The 17452-nt window shown below is 43.7% G+C and overlaps 1 protein-coding gene across 1 annotated transcript in view; it reads left to right on the forward strand.

Moving 5' to 3' along the window:
• dpp6a (dipeptidyl-peptidase 6a) overlaps positions 1-17452 on the forward strand; it is a 656996-nt gene that overhangs the window by 502114 nt on the left and 137430 nt on the right. The window lies entirely within an intron of this gene.

The raw sequence follows: 17452 nt of genomic DNA on the forward strand, positions 1-17452 counted from the left end.
AACTGCACTGAAGCAGAATGTGTATCAAGTTTTGAAAGGCTGAGTCACATCCCTAGTGAGCAGTGAATCAGAAGTGCTGCATTTTTTGTATGAACAATGCATCCAATTTCTATTGTGACTAATCTGTTTCTGTGAGTTCAGCAAATGGGATTTAGACACATTTTGCATATTCCTCTTTATTGCTCCTGGCTCAGTACTTTTCGTCAACATTTTTTCTCATTGCCCGTTGTTGATTACCAGACACAAGACCATTCATAGAATGATGGTGTTGTAGAATGCTATTGCACAAATGGGAGACTACTGTGCACTGGCTATCTGGTATGCCCGTCTAATTAAGCCCACTACTGTTTCTGCATGCCCTGGAAAGTTATTTTCCTCAGAAGCATGCATCCAATTCTGTTTTGAACATTACCATCTGTCATTACAGGCCATAAATTCTAGATTATAGTCTCTGTTGAAACCTCAGTGGGCATGAGGTGAGGAACAAGTGGTTTAGAGGAGATCTGAGGAAAGCTTTTTATAACTCTGAGAGTGGTAGAAATATGGAAAGCCCTGCCTAGGAGGGTGGTGGAGGCAGATAGTCTCCCAACATCTAAGAAGCATCTGGATAAGCACTTAAAATGCCAGGGCGTAGTAGGCTATGGACCAAGTGCAGGTAAATGGGATTAGTGTAGTTTGGTGTTTGCTGATTGGCATAGACGTGATGGCCTGAAGAGCCCGTATCCATGCTGTATGGCTCTGTGAACCTACGAGTCATTAATATGAAACATTAGTTCCATTTCTCTCTCCATGATGCTCCCCGACCTGCTGAGTATTTCCAGGCTTGGCTGTTTATAATCCTTGTATTTGGACTCTATTCCTCTATTATTAAAGACCAGGATTCCATATGGTTTCTTTTAGGCAGCCGCCTGAACTTAACCTGATGCTTTCAAGGATTTGTTTACATGCATATCCCTGCTTCCTCACGCCTTTTAAAATTACGCCAATTTAATTCATATCCCTCACCTTTTTCTTCGTCCTGTTATACCAACAACATATGAACATAGGGATTGACAGCAGGAGTGGGGCTATTTGGCTCCTTAAGCCAACACCTCCATTCAGTCAGATCAAGGTTGGTCTGGTTGTGACCTCAACTTCATGAACCCACACAGCCCTGATAGCTTTCGACTCCCGTGTTAGTCAAGCAGTTTAAAAATGACCCTTGCCCCCACTGCTCTCTGGGGAAGAGAGTTAATGACTCACAGATCTCGGTGAAAAATAAATTCTCATTTCCGTCTTAAGTGGCCAACCCTTTAGTTTTAAAATATGACCCCTAGTTCTTGTATCCTACACAAGGGGAAACATTTAACAGCCGTCCCTGTAATTCTCACAGGACCATGTGTGTTTCAATAAGATCTCCTCTCATTCTTCAAATGCCCAGCCTGTCCACTCTTCGCTTATAACACAACTGCCCCTTTCCCCATACCACCAACATAGAGTCATTGTCATAGAGTTGTGCAGCACGAGGGATCATCTCAGTGAATCTTCGCCTTACTGTATCTAATGCAGTTATACCCTTTATTAAACAAAGAGACTAAAACTCAGTATTGTAGATGCAGTCTCACCAAGGCCCTTAAATCCTGTTACCCTTACAATAAACAACACATTTCATTTTCCTGTATTTGTGTACTATTTATGATTCATGTACCCAGAAACTCAAATCCCTTTGTACAACAAAGATCTGCAATCTTTCTCTCTTTAAATAATAAGTTATTTTTAATTCTTCCTGACAATGTTCACGTTTACCCACCTTATCCACCATCTGTTAAATTGATGTGCACTCACTTAACCCATCTAGATCACTTTGCAGACACTCTATACCCTTTTTACAACTTGCCTTCCTACTGCATTGCTTCACACTTTGCATTAAATTTCATCTTCCATCTGTCTTCCCATTTCACCCAGGTCCTCCTGGAAATTGGTGCCATGATCTTAAACAAAACACGTATGCAATGCAGAAAGATGCTATTCAGCCCATTGAGTCTGCACTGACCTTCAAAGAGCATCCACCCAGACCCATCCCATCCCTATAACCCTGCATTTCCCATGGCTAACCCACCTAGCCTACATATCCCTGAACACAATTGGTCAATCCATCTAACCTGCACATCTTTGGACTGTGGAAGGAAATCAGAGCACCCAGAGGAGACTCACGCAGACACAGGGAGAACATGCAAACTCCACACATACAGTCACCCAAGGGTGGAATCGAACCCAGGACCTTAGCACTGCGATGCAGCAGTGCAGGCCACTGAGTCACCGTGCAGTTCCTCATGCTTTGTTCTTCGTTACATGTCTGATTTCTACACAGTCGTCACTTCACCTGACGAAGGAGCAGTGCTTCGAAAGCTTGTGATTTAAAATAAACCTGTTGGACTATAACCTGGTGTTGTGTGAATTCTGACTTTGTCCACCCCAGTCCAACACCAGCACCTCCATATTGGGGCCAGTAGAGTCATAGAGGTTTTTTTAACTGCATGGAAAGATACCATTCAGCCCATCATGTTTGAGTCAGTCATCAAGCCCGTATCTAAATCAATTTTCTGGCACTTGGGCCATCATCTTGTGTGCTGTAGTGTTTCAAATGCTCATCAAAATAGTTCTTAAATGTCACAAAGGCTTCTACCTCTATCCCCCTTTTGGGCAGTGAGTTCAAAAAGGAAAGAAAATGCAGGGCATTGGGGAAAGAGTGGGATTGATTGGTCAACACTTTCAAAGAGCTAGCAGAGGCATGATGGACCAAATACCCTCCTTTCTGTGTTGTAACACTCTATGTTCATTTCACAGCTGTTTGGGGAATCTGCTGGAATGTTTACCCACAGTGCGACAATTTTTCCAATCAAAGAAATTGCATGAGTCACTTAGAGTTCATTTGCCTTGATAATGAGGCATCAAAATACAGGCATTATTTAATTTATTTCAGTCCTAAATCTCAGGATTGCCCATGTGAAACCAGACAGGGTTTGGTTTATTAACAATATCCATTGCCCATTTTAATGTCTGTATTTTATTTCAAACCATCTAATTTTATGACTTTTGATTTTACAAGCATTATGTGTGTGATTAAATCATCAGTATTTGAATTATTTTGTTTTTGTAATGAGACTGGAGAAGTTTTATTCAGACATCCTACATCATAATACTGCATTGAGGAAATGCATGAGATGGTGCAGTCTTCAGATCCTGTGCAATGTTCTGCCTATTTAGGTAAATATAAATCAAGCTGTGCAATGGGTCCATCTGGTGTTAGTTAAAGGAATAACAGAGGGCACAAACCTGGATGAGGCTGAAGTGAGGACATCAACATTTGATACTGAGCCCACTTCTGAAGAAGGCTCCTGACCCGAAATGTCAGGTTTCCCGCTCCTCTGATGCTGCCTGGCCTGCTGTGTTCCTCCAGCATCGGCAGTTCTTACTATCCCATTTGATACTGAGGGTTTGATTGCAATCTTCTGGTAACACCATGTCTATAGCACTGCAAGAAGCCATTTGGCCCAACTGGACTTTTCATGGACTTATGCTTATCTAATCCAATTCACATAATTTTATTTGTTTCCCTCTCATCCGCTTTTTTGCTTCAAATGCACGTGTGCTATTCACCTGAACTGCTTCATGTGATAGCGGTTTCATATTGCTGTGCACAAATTGGTTAACTTCAATATTATAACAGTGACTGCAGTTCAGAAGTACATCACGACTTGCAAACTGCTTTAAGGAGATCGTGTGGCTTACAAGTGGCCCTGCTACTGAGCCAAAAGCTCCTGGTTTAAGTCCCTTTCCAGGACTTAATGGCTATGGAAGTTGTGTGATATGGTGGTTCAGTAGTTAACACCCGCTGCCTCACAGCAGCAGGGACCTGGGTTCGATTCAACCCTCGGGCGACTGCATGGATTTCTGCTGGGTGCTGCGTTTTCCTCCCACAGTCCAAAGATGTGTGGGTTAGCTGGATTGGCCATGTTAAATTGCCCATAGTGTCCAGAGATGTGTAGGTTAGGTGTGTTAGCCATGGGAAATGCGGGATTAAAGGGTGGGATGCTCTTCGGAGTGTCAGTGTGGACTTGATAGATCGAATGGCTTGCTTCTACACTGTAGGTTTTCTATTATTCTAAGTAGCTTGTAAAAACTTCCAATATGTCTAATGGCAGATGATAAGAGCAGGAGAGTTTCCTACTCTGCTGGAGAAGGCATCAGTGAATTGCTGTAGTCGTTCGCTCAACATAACTATGGACAAAAATAAATCATACATATCTCCATGATTCCCAATGTTCCTTTAGGGCAGGCTACTTAGCGGGAGAGAAGAAGTATTTTAGAACATCCTGAGGTCATAGAAAGTGGGAGTTGTCGTTCTTTTCACAGTCTATTTATCTCCTAATGAACCTGTTCAGATGAATTAACAGCAGAATTAACATTTCAGGTCCTGTGACCCTTCTTCAGAGCTCAAAGGGTCACTGGACCTGAAACGTTAACTTTACTTTCTCTCCACAGATGCTGCAGACCTGGTGAGTTTCTCCAGCAATTTCTGTTTTTGTTTCTGACTTCTAGCATCCACTGTTCTTTGTTTTTTTTTCCAATTGAATCATTTCTTTTTACAGTCAAAACGCTTTGGGTAAAGAAGTTTGAGCTGAATTGTCTTTTGGGCCCATCAATGATTGCCTAATGTTTACAACTTGCAGATGGGACTCTCCGACAAGTGGCTATGTTTTGTCACGGTCTATCCAGCTAACACTTTATTTATCTTAAAGGGCCTCTGTAAGGACACTTGTCAGCCATCTTGTTGATAAAATCATGAGGGGCATGGATAGAGTGAATAGCCAAGGTCTTCTTCCCAGGATAAGGGGGCTCAGAGACAGGGTGGTAAGGTGGCTCAGTGGTTAGCACTGCTGCCTCACAGCACCAGGGACCTGGGTTCAATTCCAGCCACAAGCAACTGTCCAACAGTCCAAAGATGTGCAGGGTAGATGGATTGGCTGTGCTAAATTGCCCATAGTGTTCAGGGATGTTTAGGTTAGGTGGCTTATGGGGGATGAGTCTGGGTGGGATGCTCTGAGGTTCAGTGTGGATTTGTTGGGCCAAAGGGCCTGTTTCCACACTGTACGGATTCTATGAAAACTTGAGGGCATAGGTTTGAGGTGAGAGGGGAAAGATTCCAAAGGGGCAACATTTTCACACAGAGGATGGTGTATGTATGGAATGAGCTGCCAGAGGAAGTGGGGGAGGCTGGTACAATTACAACATTTAACAGGCATCTAGATGGGTACATGAATAAGAACAGTTTAGAGGGATATAGGCCAAACACTGGCAAATGGGGAGTAGATTATTTTAGGATATATGGCCTCAGTGAAATGCTTTTTAGTCACCTTTAGATGCTTTTATGTTTGGAAAACATGGGGTTTACTAACTGGCATTTATTCACCAAAAACTGCGATGCAAATGATCGAGTCACCAGCTCACTTGTGAAAAGGTACTTTGCAAACAGTCCATCAGAATTTTCTCAGACAGCTTGAGAGGGAACCTGTTTCAAACTGATTCTGACTTAAAGGCCAGCGGTGCACGTTATGGGAGCTGTGATTGATCTGCCAGTAAAGAGAATGGGAAAGAATTGACAACCGTTCTCATTCTGTAATCCTGCCACTCTTTCCCATTCATAATATCTAAAGATGCCTGTCAGCTAATTCCACAGCAGCGGCTGGTAGACATAGAATCCCTACAGCATGGAAGGAGGCCATTTGGCCCACCAAGTCCACACCACCCCTCCAAACAGCATCCCACCCAGACCCACCCCCTACATTTCCCACCCTCGACACTATGGGCAATTTAGCATGGCCAATCCACCCAACCTGCACATCTTTGGAGTGTGGGAGGAAACCAGAGCACCCGGATGAAACCCACACAGACACAGGGAGAGTGTGCAAACTCCACATAGACAGTCGCCCGAGGCTAGATTCAAACCTGGGTCCCTGGTGCTGTGAGTCAGTAGTGCTATCCACTGAGCCAACGTGCTGCACTTCTTAATTACCAATATCAGCTCCGCAATATGTGACATGGCTTATGTGCTGTGAACACCAGGATTAACATGGTGTTGGGAGTGTTGTGTGGACACACTGATGTGACTACAAACAATGCAGGAAAACCCTTTGAACAAGGCCATAAATACTTCTACTCCGCAAAATGGTGAACCCATCGAGTTGAAAAGATAAATATCCTAGGAGCAATGTGACGCAATGTGAAATGTCAGCAGCTGGAACTTATTAAGAACAGAGAAGCAAAAAAAAGCACGGCTTCAGGATAATCTCTGGTTTATTAAGATCACAAAGCCACATTCCAGGAGAGATAGTTGAAGTTATGTGCTTCATACAATCAAAAGCTGAATGATTTAATCCAAGGGGTGGCAGTCATGTGATAGTCCACTTCTTCAGCATTATATTCTTTCAGACTCCGACGACTTTACCACAGTCATGAAGGAATAAATGCGTTGAATTTCATAGTCCTGACACTGTGCCAAAAGTGGGCATCACAACTGCATTGGTGATCAGTGGGGACTGTGGGACAGCATCTTTTAAAAAAAAAAATTCCATGGGATGTGAGCTTTGGTGACAAAAGGCCAACGTTTATTGTCCATCCCTTTTCCTGCTTGAGAAGGTGGTGGTGAGCTGCAGCCATGAATCAGTACAGTTTATTTGATATAAGTACAACTGCGATGCTGCTGGAATTTTGATCCAGTGACAGTGAAGGAATGGCAGTTTCATTCCAAATCAGGATGGAGTGTGAATTGGAAAGGAACCTTCGGGTGAGGATTTTCCACAGTGGCTGAAAACTTTGTCCGTCTGGTGACCGAAGAGGAGACAAAGATGGAATCATCCACATGAAAGGCACTTGCTGATTGAAGATGTTTATAAATGCATCAGCTTTATCAACTAATTTTAGACCCAACTCCAAATCCCTGAAATATAAATCTGCTATCCTTGATCAAGTACATGAGAAACTTATTTGGCGATATCTTCTGCTATTTCAGTAACACTACCTTACTGTGGAGGCTTCATTTTCTCAGTTCCAGCTACTTTTACCAACACGGCGGATTGTTTCTCCATGTTTTATTTCTGTTAAATATCACCACTGCAATTTCTAAGACCATCTCTGTGTTATTCATGCAATACCAAAAATTTGGGAATTCTTAATTAGCTGGCAGTTTCTGTATCCACTGAATGAACCTCTTTTGTTCCAGCACATGTAGATAGGCCGACTAGAGGGGAGGCCATATTGGATTTGGTGCTTGGCAATGAACCAGGCCAGGTGTCAGATCTCTTGGTGGAAGACCATTTCAGTGATGGTGATCACAACTCCCTGACCTTTACCATAGTCATGGAAAGGGATAGGAGCAGACGGTATGGGAAAGTATTTAATTGGGGGAGGGGGAATTACAATGCTATTAGGCAAGAACTGCAGAGCACCAACTGGGATCAGATGTTCTCAGGGAAACGCACGACGGAAATGTGGAGGTTGTTTAGGGAGCAGTTGCTACAGGTACTGGATAGGTTTGTCCCACTGAGGCAAGGAAAGGATGGTAAGGTGAAGGAACCTTGGATGACAAGACATGTGGAATATCTAGTCAAGAGGAAGCAGGAAGCTTACTTAAGGTTGAGGAAGCAAGGATCAGACAGGGCCTAGAGGTCTACAAGGTAGCCAGGAAGGAACTGAAGAGTGGACTTAGGAGCGCTAGAAGTGGGTATGAGAAAACCTTGGCGGGTAGGATCAAGGACGACCCCAAGGCATTCTATACTTATGTGAGGAACAAGAGGATGTCCAGAGTGAGGGTAGGACCAATCAGGGATAGTGGAGGGAACTTGTGCGTGGAGTCAGAGGAGGTAGGGGAGGTCCTTAATGAATACTTTGCTTCAGTATTCACAGTGAGAGGGACCTTGATGTTTGTGAGGACAGCGTGAAACAAACAGATATGCTCAAACAGGTTGTTGTTAGGAAGGAGGATGTACTAGAAATTTTGAAGAACATGAGGATAGATAAGTCCCCTGGGCCAGACAGGATATACTCAATGTTACTACAGGAAGTGAGGGAGGAGATTGCTGCCCCTTTGGCGATGATCTTTGCGTCCTCACTGTCCACTGGAGTAGCACCAGATGATTGGAGGGTGGCAAATGTCATTCCCTTGTTCAAGAAAGGGAATAGGGATAATCCTGGAAATTACAGACCGGCCAGTCTTACTTCTGTGGTGGGCAAATTATTGGAGAGGATTCTGAGAGATAGTATTTATGATTATTTGGAAAAGCATAGTTTGATTAGAAATAGTCAGCATTGCTTTGTGAGGGGCAGGTCATGCCTCACAAACCTTATTGAATTCTTTGAGGATGTGACAAAACACATTGATGAAGGCAGAGCAGTGGATGTGGTATATATGGATTTTAGCAAGGCATTTGATAAGGTTCCCCATGGTAGGCTCATTCAGAAAGTAAGGAGGCATGGGATTCAGGGAAATTTGGCTGCCTGGATACAAAACTGGCTGTGCAATAGAAGACAGAAGGTGATAGTAGATGGAAAGTATTCAGCCTGGAGCTCGGTGACCAGTGGTGTACTGCAGGGGTCTGTTCTGGGACCTCTACTCTTTGTGATCTTTATAAATGTCTTGGATGAGGAAGTGGAAGGGTGGGTTAGTAAGTTTGCTGATGACACGAAGGTTGGTGGAGTTGTGGACAGCATGGAGGGCTGTTGTAGGTTGCAACGGGACATTGACAGGATGCAAAACTGGGCAAAGAAGTGGCAGATGGAATTCAACCCAGAAAACTGTGAAGTGATTTATTTTGGAAGGTTGAATTTGAATGCAGAATACAGGGTTAATGGCAGGATTTTTAGCAGTGTGGAGGAATAGAGGGATCTTGGGGTCCATGTCCATAGATCCCTCAAAGTTGATAGGGTTGTAAAGAAAGCATATGGTGTGTTGACATTCATTGGCAGGGGAATTGAGTTTAAGAGCTGCAAGGTTATGCTTCAGCTTTATAAAACCCTGGTTAGACCACACTTGGAATATTGTGTTCAGTTCTGGTCACTTCATTACAGGAAAGATGTGGAACCTTTAGAGAGGGTGCAGAGGAGATTTACTAGGATGCTGCCTGGACTGGAGGGCTGGTCTTATGAGGAAAGGTTGAGGGAGCTAGGGCTTTTTTCATTGGAGCGACGAAGGATGAGAGGTGACTTGATAGAGGTTTACAAGATAATGAGAGGCATAGATAGCCAGAGACTTTTTCCCAGGGCAGAAATGACTATTACAAGGGGGCATAATTTTAAGGTGATTGGAGGAAGGTATACGGGAGGTGTCAAAGACAGGTTCTTCACACAGAGAGTGGTGGGCGTGTGGAATGCGCTGCCAGCAGTCCTAGTGGAGTCAGATACAATAGGGACATTTAAGCGACTCTTGGATAGGCACATGGAGGACAGTAAAATGTAGGGTATGCAGGGTAGTTTGATCTTAGTAGGATAGTAGGTCCGTATAACATCGTGGGCCGAAGGTCCTGTAATCTGCTGTACTGTTCTAAGTTTTATGTTCACATGTACCTCAGTACCATCGTTATGGCCCCAGTTGAGCATGGCACAGACCACCCAGTTTGTAAAGCGAGCCCAGTGACCAAGCCCAGATCAGAGAGATGAAAGCTCAATGTGCATTAGATCATCACACTGTAGCAGGATATAAAAACCAAAAGAACTGTGGATGCTGTAAATCAGGAACAAAAACAAAGTTGCTGGAAAAGCTCAGTAGGTCTGGCAGCATCTGTGGAGGAGAAAACAGAGTTAACGTTTCGGGTCCAGTGACCCTTCCTCAGAACTGGATATAATTGCACAAGGAAGGTCATAGAAGAGATTTTCAAGGATGTAGCCTAGACTGGAGAACTTCATCTGGGGATGTGTTCGGGTGGACAGCAGGAGATGCGGCTACAAGACTGGTTAAGAGCTACACTCAAGCACGCTAGAAACTTTGGTCAAACTAGTTTAAATTCTGACCTTAGTTAAATAGCAGCCAGGACATTTTGGGACCTGCCTGTAAGCTGTGACCTGCAGTTTCCAGTGTTGAGGAAATAAGGGGGACATTATGGTGGTCTGATAGACATAATGGCACCATATTACCTTGTGTGCAGTATGGTATGTGGCTGTTAATGACTTGATATAAACATTTGGGAGTTGTTCACCAGTAAACTCCATTGGCTGGGATTTCATGGTGAGATTGGGTTTAGTCAATTCATAGGCTGAGTGCCAACGAAGTTTCTAGAAAATGAGCACACTTTGGAATAAAAGTTACTAGCACGAAGGTTCTTGCAGGAGTGACAATCAAGACCAGTATTTGTAAAGTACAGGCCCTAAAGTATCAGAACTTTCCAACAAGCACCAAGACATTGCTTGGCTGGTGGTGAGAAGGGCACTACCTGTGAGATCCTTCATGTACACCCGGTCGGACTGTGCCTCCGCACGCTGCCCTCAAAGTGACTGCGGGAGGGTAGAGACTGTCACAGATCTCCATCTGGAATGTGCTTTTGCAAAGGAAGTCTGGAGGAAGATGCAGTGGATTTGGCCAAGGTTTGTCCCGAGCAGCTCTGTGATGTGGCATTCTGTGCTCTACGGTCTGTTCCCCGGGACGCACACAGTGATAAACATTGATTGTGCCTGGAAGACCATCAGCTCAGTGAAAGACATCCTTTGGTCTGTCTGAAACATGACGGTCTTCCCCAACAAGGAGTTGACCCTGACCGAGCGTTGCACATTCCAAGGTCCAGGAACACGTTCTGAGGGATGCATTAAAGCTTGAGTCAGCTGTTGCTAAGGTGCAGTAGGGAAAGATCACTATCTGAGGTCTTCCTGCTGAAGGTAAATGGGGGGTCTGTTCAGTTATCAGACCCTCCTAGTGTGTCAATTTTATGTGAATATTAGTAGTGTATGTGTAAGAGAGGTATTTGGTTTTTTTTGGATCATCAAACTCCAACAATTTGTGTGTTTACTTGATATGCAACTGAGCAGAACCGAACTGCTTTTACATCAATGTATATATACAAAGCTAGAGTTAGAATTAAACGTGAATGAGTTAAAGTGAGGTAAAGTGAAGTCAAATGATGTGAGTTAAAATTGAAGTTAAGTTAGATGAAGTTAAGAAGTAAATGTTGCAATGAATATGTGTTCTATGTTGATCCATACAGAGTTGCCTAAAGGAGGGACTGTTTAATTAAATTCCAAATCAACTTCTTGTCTTTTGTTTGTCACAAACTGGAAAAACATCTGGGAGAAGGTTGATGTACACTTTCGGTAACAGGGGGAATAGTTTGGATAGTTTTTGGTTCTTTTTTGCATCAAAGGTGATATGTACTGAAATGTGCAAAATTATCAGGGGCTAGATGGAGTGGATAAGGAGGCCTCAGTCCTCGACCTTCAGGAGCCCTTAACAGGGAGCATAAAAGTAGGATAAGAAGTAGGAAGTTTAGAGGACATTCAAGAATAATTCTTTCCACCCAGTGGTTGGGGTTGTGTCCGAAACTGCCTGAAAGAGTGGCAGAGGCAGAAACTCTCATTGCATTTGGAAAGTAGTTGAATAGCTGTGGACCAAGGGTTGAAACGTGGTATTATGGGGGATGGCTACTGCCTTGTTTGGCCACCACTGGAAACTGCAGGTCACAGCTTGCAGGGCAAGTCCCAACATGACCAGCACAGACACAATGGGCTGAATGGCTTCCTTCCATGCTGTAAATTTCTATGATTTCTATGAAAGAAGAATCAATAAAGAATAGCTGATAAACCTTTCTGAAATGTTTCTATGACAATGCTGGACAAAGTTGGGTGTTGGGCATTGGGTCGGTCCTATCTCAGTGAAACGAGTTATCCCTGTCAGGCAGATTGCAATAAATCCGATTAATTTGTAGGGAGTTCAATCAAACACACACTTAAGAAATCCTTTGCTTTTTCCCAGGGCCATACCATGTAGGAGGTCATATCAGGAGCTGTGTTACATTTTCTTCAGAAGTTGATCTGCTGTTAATAGCCTTTGGCATTTTGTGACAGAATTTAACTCATCACGTTGTGATTGCATGTTCAAAATGTAAAATGCATGCAGCAAACCTAAAAATCATCCACCAGGACAAGGAGAAAATTTGCCTAAAGGCATCAATGGACAAATTCAGTGTACACTACTCCTCTCTTGACTTTCTAGTTTTCTTCGCTTTAGTGCGTTGATTCTAACCGAGGAGCAGGTATGGAAGGATGCCTACAGTTCCACCTCCATGTTTGCAGTCTTCACGAATGATTAATTAATTAATTAGATTGTTAAAATTGGGAATTTGGAATTGTGTACTTTGAGCACTTGTAAAGAGAGACAGCTCACCATTGATGGTTCGTGTTGCTTTGTATGTAAACCTACAATTGGCTGCTCGTAGTGGTGGTTAACCATTAAAAACAACAAAAAAGTCAGTGTGATTTGTTGGTGGGAAAGTTGTGGGTAAAAACACTTCCAGATATAAAAATAGAAGGGAGACCGATGGGACAGTGTTGGTGCAGGTGGTTAGGGAGGCAGGCATGTGCTGCTGCATTTTGTAAATCAGGCTATTGTCAAGAAAAAGATTTTGGATCACATTTTATACTTCACCATTTGACTTAAATCAAATGATTGTGCTAGTGTATGAACTGAAGCAAGTCAGTCAGCAAGCTGTTTGGTGGTGGAAGCTATCAGAGGAATGTCCTTATGGGATAGTCACACTTCCTCCTTTCTCTCATTGGTGGTTTTTCCTGACTGGCAACATCGATATGATATATCAATCGCCACGTTATCTGAGACACAGCTTTTTTTTATCTTTCATGGGAGATTTTGACAACATATCTGCTCTTATCTTCCTCCTGCTTAATCCAGGGTAACACAGGCCAACTGAGAGACCTCAGCATTTGAAAAGGCACTTTCCTTCAAAAGGTTGATGGTTATGAAGTGATTCAGTAGGCTTCACAACTCCTCTAATGTTGAAATAAGATTCATTTAGATACAGCCTTAGGGCTAAAGTAATATAGTTCTCAGGTCTAAAAGGATCAAAGATTAAGGGGAGAAAGCAGGAACAGGATATGGAGTTGGATGATCAACCATGATTAGCAGGGCAGGCTTGAAGAGCCAACTCCAGTTCTTATTTTGCTATGTTTTTATGTGGGTGGTAGTGTCAAACCCAACATTGCACATTTCCATCTTCCCTTGAGCTGAGTGGCGTGCTGCGCCACTTCAGAGCACAGTTCAGTTCCGGCATCAGGAGTACAGGCCAGCGAAGGATGGCGCATCTCCTTAAGGGGATGAGTGAATCACAGATTTTCCCAACAATCTATGATAGCTCTCTTGGTCACCATTGATGAGATTATTAACTGGATTTAAATTCCACCAGTTGCCATAGTGGGATTCAGACTCCTGCTTGCAGAACATTTGGATTACTGGTCACTGCCACCATTTCCCCCAACATGGCAAAGAGCTTTCATTCCTGTAGAATATAGACATACAGGGGTCATAGAAGCATAGAAAGTAGGGACCTGTTCTATCATTCAATATGATCATGGCTGATTATCCAACTCTGTACCTTGTTCCTGTTTTTTAGACAATAAGGTGTAGGAGCAGAATGAGGCCAGTCGGCCCATCAAGTCTGCTCCACCATTCAATCACAGTTGATATGTTTCTCAACCACATTCTTCTCCTTCTCCCTGTAGCCCTTGATCTGTTTACTAATCAAGACGCTATCTATCTCTCTCTTAAATATACTCAATGACTTGTCTTCCACAGTCTTCTGAGGCAATGATTTCCACAGATTCACCACCCTCTGGCTGAAGAAATTCCTCCTCATTTCAGTTCTAAAGCATTGTCCCTTCACTCTGAGACAGTGTCCGAGTCTACATCACTTCTTGCTACCGATTTAATTTCATTTCTTGCTAACAAGGCAACCTTGCACCCCTCCCCCCACCTGCTGTTTTAATAGGACACAAATCCATCGATATTTAGTTTCCAGCCCTGATCCCCTTACAGCCACATCTCTGGTATTGCCCTCAACATTGCACCTGCCAGTTTCAATCTGTCCTACAAACTCATTTGCCTTGTTTCTTCTACTGCATGTGCCTAAGTCCAACACCCTGGGTCTTGCATTGACTGCCCCCCTTCTCATAGTTGCCCCCTTATCTGCTGTGCCTGAAGTTAGATTCCTGAGCCTATCCATCTTATTGTTTGTCTGGAAACACTAATAACCTCTGCTGAGCTCTCCCCCTTTTAACTTTGCCCATAATTTTCCATGCACTGAATCCACACCCCCTTCCCCCACAACGCACACGCTGTTTGAAGCCTTACGCACAGTCCTAGTTATGCAATTTGCCAGGATTCTGGTCCCAGCATGATACAGGTGGAGTCCATCCCATTGGAACAGCTCCCTCTTTCCCCAGTACTGGTGTCAATGTCCCATGAATTCAAACCCATTTCTCTCACACCAATCTTTGAGCCACTTATTCACCTCTTTAATCTTGTTTACCCTGTGCTAATTTGCTGATGGCTCAGGTCGTAGTAATCCAGAGATGATTATAGTTTTTGGTTCTGTTTTCTAATTTAGCCCCTAGCTCCTCATATTCCCTCAGCAGAACCTCTTTCCTCTTTCTACATATATCAGTAGTATCCACGTCAGCTATGACAGCTGGGATCTTTTACTGTCCCACTCAAAGTTCATCTGCAGCCCAGATGAGATATCCTGAACCCGGGGACCAGGCAGGCAACACAGCCTTCAGGACTCTCAATCCTGGCCACAGATCAGTGTCTACTCCCCTGACTATACTATCCCCAATTCCAACTACATATCTCTTTTCTCCCCCTTTTGAATGGCTCCCTGTACTGTGGTGCTATGATCAGTTTGCTCGCCCTCCCTACAGCCCCCACTCTCATCCACACAGGGAGTGAGAATCTCAAACCTGTTAGACAAACTCAAGGGCTGAGGTTCCATCAGCACTACCTCCATTATCCCTGTACCTGCCTCACTTGTACTCACACTGTGGGGATTCTATGATTACCATTTATCTGTGATGTCACTCTTTTGTTTTAGGATCCTGATCCTTGTTTCTTTTTTAAAGAAAACCTTACAAACCATTAGCCAAAACAAAGCAAGCAAAAAGCACCTCTTACCCTCTGCATCGAATTCCCAACTCTGCCTCCAAATTCCCCAAATACTCACTCACGCTGTGACTCACTCCCAATATGCTCTCTGGTTCCTGACCATGCAAAGCTTAGTGATCATGTGCTTTTAACAGGGCCTTTTGTAAAGACAGCTGGGTAAGATGAGGTGACTCACACTAATTAAGTTTCAATAGCAATTAACAACTATTGAGGCTGTATTCAGGCTTCAGATGATTGACTGATAACTGTCCCTCAGACAACCATTTCAGCTACCGTATTAATTTTTCCACTAGACGACTGAAATTTCCCCAAAATCCCACATTCTTTTAGACCTAAGAACCGTATCTGTCTCCTTCTTGTGTTCACTCCACAAGCTTACCATTCTCTGGTTAAAGAAATTTCTCCTCCTCCTCGTCCTGAGATCATGGAGCTTTCCTTACCAGTCCTGACTTTCTCCCCACCGACTTGCAAATTTTTCAATTTCCTGTATATGTTCAATTTCCTTCTGAAGGTTATCATTGAATCTGTTAGCCCCATCTTTTCGGGTAGCACATTCAAGAACTCCATGGGCAACAAGGAATGTTACCTTCCATGTGCCAATTTAAGCAGCCATCCCTCCACTATTGATACAGTGAGTATCATCCACAGGAAGCATCACAGTGGTGAAGGTGGCAGATTAGGAATGTCACTCAGCTAATAATGCACTGGCCCTGACTAATGCTTGAGAGCAGGAGCTCAAATCCCACCATGACAGTGGGTGAAATCTGAATTCATTTCATAAAACTGGAACTGAAACCGTGTGAATAACCAAGGTCTTTTTCCCAGGGTGGTAGAGTCCAAAACTAAACGGCAGAGGTTTAAGGTGAGAGGGGAATAATTTTGAAAAGGACCCAAGTGGCATCTTTTTCATGCAGTGGGTGGTGTGTGCATGGAATGAGCCGCCAGAGAAAGTGGTAGAGGCTGGTACAATTACAACATTTAAAAGGCACCTAGATGGGTATATGAATAGGAAGAGTTTAGACGGATATGGGCTAAATGCTGGCAAATGATTGATTGATTGATTATCACATGTACTGAAATACAGTGAAAAGCTTTGTTTATGAGCAGCAAGAAAAGCATGTACAGATCAAAAAGACTTACAACCATCCAGGTTACATTGCAGGTTACATTATTTGAGGCTAGAATCCATTTAACAGTCTGATAACGAACAGAAAGAAGCTGTTCCTGAACCTGCTTGTGCATGTGTTCAGACGTCTGTACCTTCTACCTGATGGAAGAGGTTGTAGGAGATCATTACCAGGGTGGATGAGTCTTTGATGATGTTGGTTGCCTTTCCACAGCAGTGAGCTGTGTAAATGCAGTCCATGGATGGAAGGTTCGCTTTCATGATGGTCTGGGCTGTGCACACCACCTTCTGTAGTTTCTTACGGTCCTGGGCAGAGCAGTTGCCATACCAGGCCATTATGCATCCGGACAGTATGCTTTCAATGGTGCATCTGTAGAAGTTGGTGAGGGACCTTATGAACATGCCAAATTTCCTGAGCTGCCTGAGGAAGAAGAGGCATTGTTGTGCCTTCTTGACTGTCACATTTACATGGGAAATCTAGGACAGGTTGTCAGTTATCGTCAAATCTGAGGAACTTGATGCTCTTCACTCTCTCAACCTCAGCTCTGTTGATGTAGTTGGGGGCGAGTTCTCCTCCTTCCTTTCTGAAGTCGATGATCAGTTCTCTAGTTGTGCTGATGTTGAGAGACAGATTGTTTTCATTGCACCATGTCACCAAGCCTTCTATCTCCTTTCTGTCTTTTGCCTTGTCATTGGTAGCTATCTGTCCAACTTGTAGATGGTGTTCATTTGGAATTTGGCAACACAGTCGTAGGTGTACAGGGAGTACAGTAGGGGGCTGAGGATACATCCTTGGGGGGCTCCAGTGTTGAGTGTTATTGGGGAGGAGGTGCTGTTACCTATCATCACTGATTGTGGCCTATGGGTCAGGAAGCTGAGGATCCAGTTGCAGAGGGCGGAGCTGAGACCAAGGTCTCAGAGATTTGAGATCAGTCTGGCAGGGATAATGGTGTTGAAGGTGACGCTGTAGTCAATGAGCAGGAGCCTGACATAGGTGCCTTTGTTGTCCAGATGTTCTAAGGATGAGTGCAGGTTTGGGAAAATGGTGTCTGCTGTGGACCTGTTATGTCAGTAGGCAAATTGTAGGGGATCAAGGCAGGTTGGGAGACTGGAGTTGATGTAGGCCATGACCAGCC

This window comes from Rhincodon typus, chromosome 2 (assembly GCF_021869965.1).
Source record: "Rhincodon typus isolate 14 chromosome 2, sRhiTyp1.1, whole genome shotgun sequence".
NCBI classification, from domain to species: Eukaryota; Metazoa; Chordata; class Chondrichthyes; order Orectolobiformes; family Rhincodontidae; genus Rhincodon; species Rhincodon typus.